The sequence below is a fragment of the Pararge aegeria genome, chromosome 6, assembly GCF_905163445.1.
Source record: "Pararge aegeria chromosome 6, ilParAegt1.1, whole genome shotgun sequence".
In the NCBI taxonomy this organism is placed as follows: Eukaryota; Metazoa; Arthropoda; class Insecta; order Lepidoptera; family Nymphalidae; genus Pararge; species Pararge aegeria.
The window spans coordinates 8,547,061-8,561,935 of NC_053185.1; the positions used below are offsets into that span (position 1 = coordinate 8,547,061).

General features: G+C 35.1%; 1 protein-coding gene across 2 annotated transcripts in view; it reads right to left on the reverse strand.

Moving 5' to 3' along the window:
* LOC120624811 (Ca(2+)/calmodulin-responsive adenylate cyclase-like) overlaps positions 1 to 14,875 on the reverse strand; it is a 138,392-nt gene that overhangs the window by 74,902 nt on the left and 48,615 nt on the right. The gene's annotated exons all lie outside the window — the stretch shown is intronic.

Consider the following 14,875-nt stretch of genomic DNA (forward strand, 5'->3'; position numbering starts at 1 on the left):
TCTGTAGTAAAAAAAAAAATTAATACACAAAAGTATTAATTTTTTTTTTTGAATATTTTTTTAAATATGATAAAATTTGGTAAGGAGTTAGATACGGCTAGCATGGGCAATATACAATTATCTACCCGGGGAAAGGATATAAATGTATCTTCTCCCACAGCTTTATCAACTCTCAAGGCTCTATTGACAAGTGAAAGTAACATCCAAATAATCCACGGCCAATTGGCGCAGTTTGCAGCGACCCTGCTCTCTGAGTCCAAGGCCGTGGGTTCAATTCCCACAACTGGAAAATGTTTGTGTGATGAGCATGAATGTTTTCCGGTGTCTGGGTGTTTATATATATATTCTAAAGTATTTATGTATATTATTCATAAAAATATTCATCAGTCATCTTAGTACCCATAACACAAGCTACGCTTACTTTGGGGCTAGGTGGCGATATGTGTATTTTCGTAGTATATTTATTTAATTATTTAAAAAAAAAACAAAAAAAAATTAATTAATAATATATGCTCTGTAATAATAAACGGGGATAAACTTCTCCTATTCCAGTGCTTTAGCAGGTTTTTGCTATGTTCCAGTGCTTTAGCAGGTGGACATAGAAATGAGGGTCTTTGCCAACATGGCATTAAGTGGAATTAGGTGTCGATGGTCAACGGTCAACCGAATCAGATAATCGTATACCTATCTAATTCTCGTCATAAACTTAATATTTTAAATACATAGTCAGATTCAGTTACTAAAAAAATATAAATAGTTAAAAAAACTAGTTTTCAACATAATACATCGGTAAATTGTTTTCTCTTGTAATATTCTTTTTGGTATCAAAGCCAATTTCGTTGTAAGTACAGCTATACTCTTCTCTTTGATCTCGCAACCGGCGCGGCATAAAAGACCGTGTAGCCTTTGTAACAGCAAAGTGTATCTTGTAAGACGGTAAGGTAAAAAAACACCTGAATCTCAATCTAGAGCCGCATTCGTTAAACCTCTAAGAACTAGCCCGCACTGCGTTAAGAGTCGGCGCGATTTTTGTTCTCGCGCTGTAAATTACGCCTTCAGCATTTCACTAATACATTCCGTAGGAAAAAAATTTGTTGCGTTACTTATCGAGTTTGGCACAGACGCCTGTATAAAATGGACAGTAAATCTGCGTGATTCTTGTATCAAACCCCAGATTCTTTTACCGCGCAAATTTTAAATATCGAGTGTGTTAGGAAATAGGGAATTACAGCACTTTATCTATGATAAACCCGATGATTATATTAAATATATCAACAAATCATAGTTTGTATACTCATTGATAATGTATTGAAAATAGAATAATGGACTTTAGTAGACTGTCAAATAAAAGTATAGGATCTATGGCGGGAGACGCGAGTTTGACAAGATCGATTGGCGGGAAAGAAAAGTTAGCACGGATTTTAATTAATTAATTGAGAAAAGGAGATTAAGTAAAGTATTGTGGATAGAACGTTACAAATTGGGAATAGATGATTTATAATGGAAACGATATACTTAAGGAAATATTGTTGTGACGAAACAAGAGTCGTATGTATTGGTGATGGAGTTGAGATAAGTTGTTGGTACTATGTTGGTACCTGATGTGGCATCAGATAAGTATATCTCTTATATCCTTTGGGTTATTCAGGTATAATTTATGGAGCCCTAGCATTATTTTATACAGAAAGCGTATGTAGCAGAGGTTGCTCTATACAAACAATTTGTTTCAAAAGTCCTGATGTTATAAGTGATCCTAGTAGTTATGTTTGACCTGTCTTATATGTCTTGTATCAAAGGACCTAGCGTTATAACATATGATAATGTTGTAATTGTGTTTATAAGTCTTGTTTTAATTGATTGAATAAAAGAGCAACGGTAGAGTTTCTTGCCAGTGGTATTCTCTGCCGAAGACAGCAATCCGAACTGGTAGTAGAGTCATTTGAAGGTAACAAGTAATATGAATCATAGAGAAGCCTAATATACAGTATTAGAGTCAGTCTAGTTGTTTTATTTCACTCCTTGGGAAGTCAGGTTTATAGAGTACAGACCCACAACACTGCTCTAAAGCAGGTTGGTGGGCTTTAAAGGTGTCTTTTATTAAATGAATACTTTAATAGGAAGGAAGAATAATAGTCATGAGAATAAATGATTACTGCTAAGAAACTAGGTATTTAGCTTCAATAATACTGATAATTAATGAAAGATCTAAGTGCCATCCTGAATATTGTGGGTATTATAGTGAATAAGTGAATACCTGGGCCCTCTCATATTTATATTTTTTTAACAAGTGCGTGGTTCTCTCTATATGATTGAGTGTTATAGAATGACGAACGGTAATCGCGCGATTATTTTTCGCAGTGCGTGCTAGGTCTTACCGGCACGGTCCAGGGTCAAGCACGAGTCGAGCCGGCGAGCCTGATTTATTAGATTTCAGATTAGGACAACAGACGTGGAGGGTTGAGTCGGTCTGCTGGAGTCATTGAACATGAATAATTCACGATGTTTTATCATAGTCAATATAAACGGCGTTACAAAATGGTCAGCCAAAAAAATTGCTTTAAGTGGAACGCTATCAATCAGTGCCACGCGTAAATGACTTGTCAATTTTAATGCATTTGCTTATGCCGGAAACACACCTGAAACGACTTCACGAACCGAACGTCACGCGACGCGTTTTGTTGCCAGTTATTATATTATATCGTGGTAAACGTAATTTGAATGGAACAAATGTAATTTGCTTTAACCCAAATTTTATTTAAAACTATACTAGCGCTGTTGATTTCGGCTTCGCTAGTGTTAATGTAGATTTATGGATCAGGTTATTCATTTTTAAAAGTTATGAAAATTAATTTGTCCCTTCACATACAAATTTAACATCCATCTGGTAACATCATTATCGTCCCTCCGCATTACATGACCATATATACCATGTCAGCATATTAGGGGAGACCGGGAATGGTTGACTAACTTTGGACTTAAGCTCATTTATCTCTAACTTAATATAACCAAAACAACATTTGATACATATAGGACAATTATTCAAGTATCTAAAACACTTATTTATAACCGATATATTCACCAATATAGTACATATTTAGTCGATTTTCTAAACCTCTGACGCTTGGTCAACCTACCCCATATCCGGGATTGGTTGGCCATAAACATGGGGTAGGTTGACCAAGGCAGTAATTAGGGTAAATAAAGAGGATTAGTATATAGAAAAAACATTTCTTCTTCTTTTTAGGGTGCCTTCTCCTTACGAAGGTTGGCAATCATTAGGGCTATCCCTACTTTGGACACCGCTGCTCTAAATAATGATTCGTCTATTTGTCTTTATTAATACATAGATTTGAAGACTTTGACACCCTGTTGTGTGTGAGTAATTAAATGATAATGCAGCCTAAGGAGAAACCTGTAGAGATTTGCACGCTTGAAAGCGTCGAGTCACATTTTACGTCCTACTGGTTTTAATTAGTTTTACAAAGCTGTAGAACTGTGGACGAAATTTAGCTTTAAATAAAAATGAAATGGGTTCCATTTTACCATGACGTTAAAACGTTTCGATACTCGTAAACGACTCCTCGATTGCGACCGTTCTAATCCTGTACGCCTACTGTGCACTTTTTGACTTTTAGATTCTCGGTGGGAATTAAAATCGGTGAAAAAACCGAAGCCCTTCCGTCTTTTGTTTATGCTACTAAATAGCACCAAATGGCATTCCAAATCTCTAATGCATTTCAGAAACGTAAAACTACATCGAATTTAAAGTCTTGTCAATCCAAACACCCGACCGAATAAAAATTAAACTTTCAACTTAATTTTTATCCTTTTTTCTTTCTTTCTATAGTATTAAAACTGGACGGTGGGCATAAAAACAATTATTATTGCTCCATCACTGTGCTTAATTTCAACTATGCAGCTGTATCATAATCTACTGTGACAAACCTATAAATAGACTGAGGGACAGACGACTAAAATTTTAACTCCATTATTAATAAAGGTGGCGAAGCGTCAGATTAGCTTCTGACGTTATGCCACTTTATTGATGAGGTGGCCTTACTGGTCAGTGTTTGACTGCGGTTGTTTAAAAAAAATACTAAACACTGAATACAGGGATGTCGTTAGCGAAATTAGTCAGGGAAATTGGTGTAATGAACTCATTGAAAGGGCATTTATTTGACGATCGCCAAATGACTTGACGAAGCGGCAAAACTTGACCCGAACTAGGCGGCTACTTCCCGTTATTTGTTCGGCTAACAGAGATTTTGTTCAGAAATAGGGCGCTTCTTAACTATCAGTTTACACTTCACAAAGGAATACATGAAATAATACTCGTGTTAAAGTCAAAATAATTTAATTATAATTTTTTAATTCCACTATAAGTTCACTGTAATCTCACCTGATGGTAATTGATGATACAATCTAAGATGGCAACGGGCTAGCTTGTTGGGGGGTATTACATTTATAGCAAACCTTAATATTTCTAGTCGGTTTCTAGCTTTACCGGAACGTAAAACCGCTTGGCTGCACGGCCAGTCTTCTACCAGACCTAACAACACAGAAAACTCAGAAATTATAAACTCCCAAATTGCCCGAGATCGAACCTGTGAACTCCTACTTATGAGACAGTGCTCACCACTATACCAAGGATGTTGTTAAAATAAATGTATTGTTAAAAAATGCAACTGCGTTTTACAAAATTTATACACTCAAATATACACTTACAATAAATATACTTATGTGCGGTGCCGCATATTTATACGCCACCGCACATTAGTATATTCAAAACCTATAACAAAAAAGTCTGTCCGTCTGTTCGCCTATCTGTTTATTCCAGATAATCTCAAAGTTGACTCGACAGATTTTGATCGGACTGTCACTGGTAGGTAGTTTATGTTATAAGAGCTCCCTTGGGTTACTTTCATTTTAGAAAAAATAGGGTTCTGAAAAACCCATCTAAATTGTGTACAAAATCCGATTCAAAAAGAGGAGCAGATGTATTTCTTAAATTAATAGACCAGTAGGTACATATCTAACATAGATAAAATATGATATACACATATAAGTTATAACTATGGTATGATATAAACATAATAAGTATTAGTGTGAAGTGCGATAATAGTAATTGTACCATAGTCAAATCTTTCCACTCCTTTTGAGGCATGCTGACTAGTATGGTAAACTTAAATAACGTTAAAGCTTATATCAATATTAAATTTGTACCGCTAAGGCTGCGTTCACGACCTAGTGACCTTTACGCGCCAACATTGTTTGTTTCTATTCACAGCGATTTACTAAAATTATAAAGTTCATTCAAATGCTTCATTGTTATACGAACAGTACATGCGTGTGAACTTCGTGATTAAGTTAGATTCTTTTTTATTTTTTACTCAATTTATGTGCTCTACGCATTATGACACCCAGTAATCCCGGCCAAACAAATTATTAAAACTACAAATTATTAAGACGCTGTTGGCACCATTTTATGAACCAGGCAAAAAATATTAAATTATTTATTTTGTATACAATGATTACATAAATGATATGCCATGACACGCGAGTTAATATGTGTAATAAACACTGCACTAAATTAGCCCCCAACGTTATAGCGCACTCCGACGCTAAAGGCATAATTTCATCTCTCAAGTCCCGAGTAACCAAGCCTGCCTCAATCATTCAAAAGACAATCATTATTTAGTAACGGAGTACCTAATAACAATAATGGTCATATCATGGTATATGGACCCTGGGTAGGTATGGTCGAGACGAGTTGATATGTATCGAAAAGGAAATGCCATTCAAATGGAGCCCCATCACTTCAATAACAGAGTGGCTGTTTACTCTGATTGATGGCCCACATCCAAATCACGTTTGAAAGCAATCATAACTAATTATTTGTCCGAGCGTATGCACGTCTTATCTGTGTTGTTCAAATATTAATAGAGACACAGACAAGAAAGCTGCCGTGGTAAGACCACTTTTATATTACACTAGTTGTTTGATCTGCATCTAGTTCTCATATTTATATTTTTGTATAGAATTTCCTAAAATTACAGATATGTTTTAAAAAAAATCATATACCCTAGTTATTCAATCGATCGCAACTGGTAACGCAATTCATACTTCTATTTTTTTTTACATCGATATATAAAAACGAAACTTTTTGCCCTTCCGGCATCCCTAAGCGGTAATAGGCCGGAGGCAATCTAAATCCAAAAATGTATAGACATAGAATACCTGGCCCCGGGGCGTTATTTTCAGACATTCAAAATCAAACAATACTGAAATTCCCAGCCCGATTTCGCCCTGGATTCTGCCCACTGAAATGTGAGCGTAACGGACTTGATATCTTAAAGCTTTTGACGATCTTATATCCAGAGTAAATCATACGATTACTAAGAAATACGTACTAAATTATAGACTACTAGCTGTTGCCCGCGACTACGTCTGCGTTTGATTTTGTTTTTTGATGTGGCATTCAATTTAGCTGTAGTTCTAAAAAAAATTGTAGTATTCAGTATCGCTCAGCCTTAAATGAGGGGTTTGCTTTTGTCCGCTGAAGAGTTCTGTCCTCTATCTACTATGACATTCATCAGATCTACACGAAATTTGGGCAAAATAAAACAGACATTATAACCTCTAAAGTACAAAAGTAATTACATATTTCAATCGGTTATCATTTGACGGTGTTATGGTCTAAAATCGTCAAAAACCTTCTACCCCTCTCCCAAAAGAACTGAGCTTCGAGATAAAAGCATCCTATATTAATTGTAATACCTTCAGAAATATGTGTACAAAGTTTCATGTTGATCGGTTTAGTAGTTTTTGCGTAAAAGCGTAACAAACAAACTTACAATAACATTCATAATATTAGTAGGAATAGGGATAGGGATAGGGATATTTATCACATTTCATAGATAAGGAATACTTTACCTAACCTGTATAAGGTAGGTTATGTATTCATGAGACATTTAAGGTAAGTGATGCAGTAAACGAAGAATCGATAATGTACATATAGTGGAAATGTTGTAAGGTGTATCTTACTCAGCAATATGCTAGTAAGTAAAGGAAATGGAATAGGCGAACAAACTCGCATCGGAAAATGTACTTTTTAAAACTATTTGTAGTTTCAAAGTATATTTGCTGATGATGATAGCTGCTATGTAAATAAAATTATAATCCGTATCCAGGATTATATATTTTACCAGGTCCAAAAGCGGTTACGTTACTCTTCGTTCTTTTAACCATCTCTATGCCAAACATGAAGTCGATTGGTTGCTTAGTAAGGGCGTGAAGGTAGGACAAACAAACAAACAAACACACTTTTAGATCTATAATATTAGTAAGTACTTAAAGTTAGGACAAATACATACAATTAGGAGAGAAACACTAGCATTTATTTCATATATTATTTTCACGCAAATGCCGCACTGATATTAGCCTCTGAAACCGTCAAAAACTAGTGTGACCATAAATGAATAGACGTAAAAATGCATTGAATCGATAATAGCATTTCTAAAGCTCAATTCTGCCTCCGTTTCATCCTTTCGCTGTCCAATTTCCGTTGCGAATACACTTTTCAATATATTCGAGACTGAATATAAATCTTTCTGCATTGATTCCAACTCGAAGAATAGAAGCGAGTGAATATTTCAAAGGATGTTGGTACATTGTACTACTTATTCACAAGCTTGCAGTCAGATTCACGCAGGCAATATGTAAGTCAGATTAATCGGACTTTAGCATTCAATCATACCCTGCAAACCGTACTTGAAGGGAGTCATCTGGACTATTACTAAGCCTCCGCTATCCGTCTGACTATCATCAGATTGGTAGAGTTGAAATACTCCCAACATCATCCGCAGCCGATTAACTTAACATTGCTGGGCACAGGTTTCTCGTCTCAAAGGACAGACATTTTTAGATAATCCCAAATAATCTTTATATTATTTTTTTATTGTTTTGTTATTTCTTGTTTTCACTTATAATTTGTGCAATAAAGACTTTATCTATCTATCTATATATCTTTATATTAATACGCACTTTTACGAAAACTGCGCAGACTTTTTTTTCAATTATTTTTTTGGATTATAATTTGTAGTAGTTTGACAATAGAGTCTTAAATTCAAATTCGAAAATGTTTTATTCATGTAGACCTTATTAGAGACTCTTATGAAGCGTTCAAACATTTAACATGTTGTAATATTAGTGATGATAACTGCATTTGTTAACTTAAAACTAAAGCTAGGAGGGTTTCAAACGCACCCTGGTCTAAGAAGAGCCCACAACAAACTTAGCCAGGTTTTTTTTTTTATCACCATCTCAAAGTATAGTTAATGTTGAGCTACGAAGTAAGAGCAATTCATACCCAAGCTTTTTTATCATACATGTAATCCTTAATTTTGATAAATAATAACGTTTAAACTTATTTAAATAAATTATGGTCGTATATTGACATGACTTTCAGTATAAGGTGTTGCAAATTTCAAAAACATACATTCGTATAGAAAAACTAATTTTATTTTATGACATTAAGACACAATTTACACGAAAAGCAAATTAGGAGTAAGTTAGTTTTTTTTATAGTAATACTTGACGAACCAAGCAAAATTTAACCATTTTCACTGAATTAAAAAAATGTTATATATACAAGATCCAGACGCATGTAAGAGATAAAAAGTAGAGCACCATGGGCGACATTCTTGGTTGATTAGAAAATATAATTTCTAACAGAACCCATAAGCGGAAGCAGTGATAGTAACAGGTTGGAGAAACTGCAATATTTATTTACGCTTTTCTCCGCAAGAAAACGCCTATTAACATTAAAACCTATCATACTTAATTAAAACCTGATTTGATGACCTACCTGCACATTAATAGTAAGATCACAATCAAGAAAGCCCTTGAAGGCTTGGCAGCAAGAATGGGCAATATTTAAGCGAGCTAATAAATGTTTATTAAAGGTATCGTATTAATTGAATATAGCCTAGGTACTTAAATACTGAGTGAGCGAAACTATTGCCTAAAAATCTTGAAGATGGCCACTATTAACTACCTATTAAAAGGTAAGTGCCTGAAAGACAATATTAATATTCGAACCTAACCTAACCTAACTTGAGATATACCTAAGTAGCAGCACGAGTCTACACTGTAGCACTTATTCACAGCTTCGGATTTTATATTCGCTTACATAGGATAAAATTCGCCCACTTAGTTTTTAGTAAACATAATTTGTCATAGCTGCATGGTTAAGTATAACCGTATCTCATTAGCGGTCACAACATCATATCCTTTAAAATTGTTACTAAGCGAGATCTAAATTTACTATCACTCTTAGATTAAAAAAATATAATACAAGAACAACAGAATAAACCTATTATTATATTAAGGATTACTTGAACGATAAAAAAGCTTGGATGTGAATTGCTCTAGCTTCATAGCTTAATATAAATAAACTGTGAGATAGTGATAAAAAAAAAACCCGGCTAAGTTTGTTGTGGGCTCTTCTTAGACCAGGGCGCGTTTGGAATCCTCGTAGCTTTAGAATTAAGTCGGCGTACGAAGTTATCACCATCACCCTTACAATTATGTAAACATATATGTATGAACGCTTCATAAGTGCCTGTGATAGGCCTACATGAATAAAGAAAATTTGAATTTAATAGACGGTTTGTCATGATTTTGCGGTTTAGCTAGGGAGTCTCCAAGCCTATACCTAGTCTATTTTCAAAAGATGCTATCTTCATAATAAACTATATAAGATTTACGCAGTGTCACTAAAAGTTCCACACACCGTTAAAAATATTCGAAAATTTAGTGATTCGCACCTATACTACGACGGTCCCACAGAACATGACTGAGATAGGAGGAAGATGACGCACGAGGCCGCCATTGAGTGAGTCGACTCCGCTTTACGGAAAAAGGCTAAGGTAAAACGCCAACCTGCATCAGAGCAGCGGTGTGGTTCATTGCTCTAAATCCCTATCTCCTATTTGAGAGGGAGCCTGTTTTAGCATTTTAACAGTAATAGACTAATGCCCGTATTCAGTAAACCTAGGCATATGATAAACGACTAAGACACCGGGAGGTATCTTTGCATCGTTCGAGTCCATGTAGGACTGGAGTATATCGATAATGCAGTAGTATTTATATCAAAATACCCAGCAATTCCATGTCATTGGTTTGGAACATTGGTTAGTAATCAAATGTTTAATTATTTACTTTATTATATTACTAGCTGTTGCCCGCGACTTCATCTCGGTTTGGTTTTTTTTTTTGATGTGGCATTAAATTTAGTTGTAGTTCTAAAAAAAAATTAAAGTATTCAGTATCGCTAAGCCTTAAATGAGGGATTTGCTGCTATCCGCTGAGGAGTACTGTCCTCTATCTCCAACCACAGTTTGGGTAAAATTAAACACATATTATAACCTCTATAGAACAAAAATTATTATTTAAATCGGTTATAATTTGTCGGAGTTATGGTGTAAGTCGTCAAACACTTTCATCCCCTCTCCCAAAGAAACCGAGCTAAATGTCGAAATAAAAAGTATCCTATATTAATTCTAACACTTCCAAAAATATGTGTACAAAGTTTCATGAGGGGATCGGTTTAGTAGTTTTTGCGTGAAAGCGTAACAAACAAACTTACATTGACATTTATAATATTAGTAGGGATTGTATAAAATTACTGTAACACATAGATCTATATCGAATGTCTGATTTAGGCAATGTCTATAGAATAAAAACGTTTCACCAATACTTAGGTAATACGGTTTTATAACGGTTCATGTATGCCTAGGAATCTCCTTACTTATTAAGGCATTGGCTATTTCCTCGTTAGCGAAATCAGGCATGAGAATGATAACAATGACGATGATTTAGGAAGAGGTCATTTCTATAGCACATATGTGTATGTCGGCTAGCTGAATTAAATGCGCTCTCTAAATTGTCGCTTAAGTGTTTAGCGTGAATTCTGCGCAACGCATGATAGTTAAGTCACCCGACAGTTAAATATGATAATATCTCACATATTACCACACGCGTATTTACAGCTAGCTACACACGGCTACGCTTCGATATATATTAATTCCCGTTTGAAACTTCGAAATAAAAATACTCTAAAATGTAATTGCAACGTTGTGAAAGCATTCCAAGTACATTCATTGACTACTTTCTAAGTGATGCGCTACATACAAAGGTAAACTTGAATATATTAATTCCCGTTCCCTAGAACCTAGAACTTATTGGGGTATTGCCTGTGGAGATCAGAGAGCTAGTGGCTTATGGAGTCAATATGAACGTAAACGACGCATTCAGTATTTGGAAATTTCAGCTGCATTTATTGGTCTAAAAATATTTGCCAAAGAACGGTTTGACACACAGATCCTCCTTCGTATTGATAATACCACGGCAATTTCATACGTTAATCAGAGATAAAAACATTCTTAAATGTAATTGCACGCTTCGTCTAAACATTTCCAAGATTTTTTTTCGACTACTTTTCTACTTTGCCATGAAGAAGGTTCATTTTTATACAGATCATTGTTCTCGAATTTACTCCCTAGAAAAACCTTCGTGACAATGCATTAATAGTCTAGCAAATAGATTATATTATGGAGTGCATCATCAGCCTATTAACGCCCCACAGCTGGGCAAAAGCATCCTCTCGTATAGGGTAGGGAGTTTTAGGACATAGAGTTGGTATTATGAAATAGCTAAGTATTCTTATAACCTTATCAGCTTTTTATCTAGCCTTCCTGCAGGGCTAGCACAGGCAGGAGACAAAAATGATTTCCCCCGATTATATCCCCTGACAGGGGATATAATTAACGTGTGACCCCAGCCAAACCACGGGAACAACTATATATTATGTTGGAATAGGAGAAGTTTACCCCCGTTTATTATTACACATATATTATTTGGATATTATTTCCACTTGTGCGCCAGTGCTCCGTGAGTTGCTAAGCTGTGGGAGAAAATACATTTTTATCCTTTCCTCGGAGATATAATTGTCCCCTGCCCATGCTAGCCGTGCTTATGTCAAAAGTTACCTATGTTATATATGTTTCTATCCATCCTTGCAACTAACTCAAAGCCAAAATCAAGTCAATTGGATTCTAAGCTAGGGCGTAAAGTAAGGACAAACAAACAAACACAGTTTCGCCTTTAAAATATTCGTATGGATATGCATCCTTTTACCCACCCACTTTTTGTACCCACTTATCTAGCAAAAAAAGGTTCCAGAATTTAGACTTGTATCCTTGGTACATTGTTAAATTACTGTAACAGATAGATAAACAAACGGATAAACAGCTAGAAAGATACAAAAACTTTAATGGTTCTCTGTTTGACTACGGAATCCTAAAAGAAGTGAGTAGGTAAAAACTGGTCAGTCCTCTTTTTTGTGTTAAGTTTTTAATGATAACATCAGCGGTTTCCGTTAGATGTTGTCAATTTATCTCTATACCTAGAAGGTTTTATATTTAAACCCCAACATCACATGGGTTTTTTTTAATTTATATGAAACTGGCTGTTGCCTCCGTTCTTCATCCACGTTTATTACGGTTTTTTTACAAATCCCGAGGGAACCGATTGTTTTTCTGGGAAAAGAAGTTATGTAACTCTCCGTCTGCTAACTCTATGATAAAAATCATGTCGATTGGTTGCTTTGCTTCGTACTTTGTTTCCTTATACCATACACCGAAGACGGATATACTCGTACGACAATGTTTTAAACTACCGAACACCACATGGTTCCGGCGGGATTACAAAAAAACCGAAACAAACGCGAACGATTCCACAGGCAACAGCTAGTTTACAATAATAGCATACGTAAACATTAATAATACCATGGACATTCCGCACATATTATGTGTCATTTGTGTAATTGCTTACGAGCGATTAACCTAATTCCTAATAAGTACATATATATGATCATCAATCTAAGTGCACCCGACACCCGGACAGAATATAATAACCGCGGCCATAGCACCAACAAACAAATTGATTACAAATATGCCTACCAAATGTACCAAGTGTAAATGAAAACCGAAATAATACTTTAAAACTTTAGGTACATTTTTTACTGTCTCTCGAGACTTTTCTGTGAAACGCTAATAGTTTTTAAGTAAAACATTGTAGTTTTCATTAAAAGGAATTGGATACAACCCTAGCATCACATGCAGAAGTAAGATCAAGTGACTCCTGTCCTGTCACTTTTTTAGGTACGCGTTGCGTAGCGCAGGTGTTGAACTTTTATCCTTAAAAGGGTTGTCATAAGTAAACAATAACTATGTTTTCAATTATTTTGTATGGAAACCTAAATATGCTTCTTTTGATTTAATATTTTTACAGGATGAATCCTTATGAAATATACTTATGCACCCTTGAACAGTATTTCGTGATTCCGTTACAACGTTGTATATACCTAACAATGTGACCTCGAGCTCCAGGTTTGACTTGAGAAACACATCTTTAAAAAGGCACGATGAACTGCCTATTACCGACCCTCTAATCACTATTTGGCGCAGGCCTCCTTCCATAGGCTTTTAGTTTCACAAGTTTGGAATATTATCCAACAAACCTTCAGCTTCAGTTTTAACGTTTTCCCCATAGCATGGGCTGGGAAAGGACAATGCCATTTTTTTCAGTAGTTATTTTTTTGTAGTAATTTTTTTTTTTTTTAGTTTTTTTTGTATTGTTGGCACTGTTAGTTCAAAAGAAAGTAACATAGGCCAATTTTTATCCCATAAAAACAAACGGTTCCCATGGTATCTGGTAAAAACCGCAATCAACGACGTACAAAGAACGTTGAGATAAATTTAATTATTCAGCTTAAAGTATTAACTAAGCCACATTGTTCTAGAACATAGTGATCAGCCGATTAAACCGAAACCATACGTACATAGTAAGAATATATTGCAGATAGAACGAATATTTCATTGAACGTTTTTATTGATATTTTATATAATTCGGATAACCTTATATAAAAGCGACGACGTCTTGTAATATTGGCTTAAACTTTGTGGTCGCCCGCCGCGCCGGATAAAAGTAGTAACTTCTAAAAAGTTTTGTTACATAACCTGTTTGGCTTTTCCAAATAAAAAGCCAACCCTATCCGTTAAATAATTCGATCAATTTTTCTTCATATCTTAAATTTGCACCGATTTTAATAATTCTTTTTTTATTTGACAAAAACTGCAAAAAATATCCTTTTTGAGTGCCTCTGATGCGTTCGATGCGTGATCGTTACGCCAAACGGCGGACGTATGTAGTAAGTATGTCGGAGTTATCGAAATTGTTGTTTGTTTAAAGTTAATAAAACAGTCCGCGACACATACGACTATTTTTTTAAGTCGACTCATTCGCGGACGTAGTCGTAGTCATTATATAAATATTTAAAACTACACGTCCCAAAGCATCAAAAAAATTATATCGCATATTTGTTTTGTGTTCATTTATTTCCGTATTAAGTTAACAAGGTTAGTAGGTAAATTTTATAAAATGTGAAAGTTTTGATATTTGTTACTCAATCACGACTCTGAGTGAACTGAATTTAAATTTCAATTTCGCACACAAAAACATATCCTTGATCGACACAGGATTCTTTTTAACGCGGAAAAATATTGTATGTCTCCATGGAAAGAGAAAATCAGTGGCGAAAACTAGCTGTTTATTAATGCGCATGCAAACTGAGATTGTTTAATTATTAAAGTAGCACTTAAACATACGAGATTTCCTCCCAAGAGGCTGCGAGTCGTGGAGGACACGTGCTTCTCGTAAAATGTATTAGGTATTAGGAAGGATCAAGCCGCTTTGATAAGTGAATGGTAATAGCACCATTCATATATTCACTTATTTAAACAGTAACTGTTTG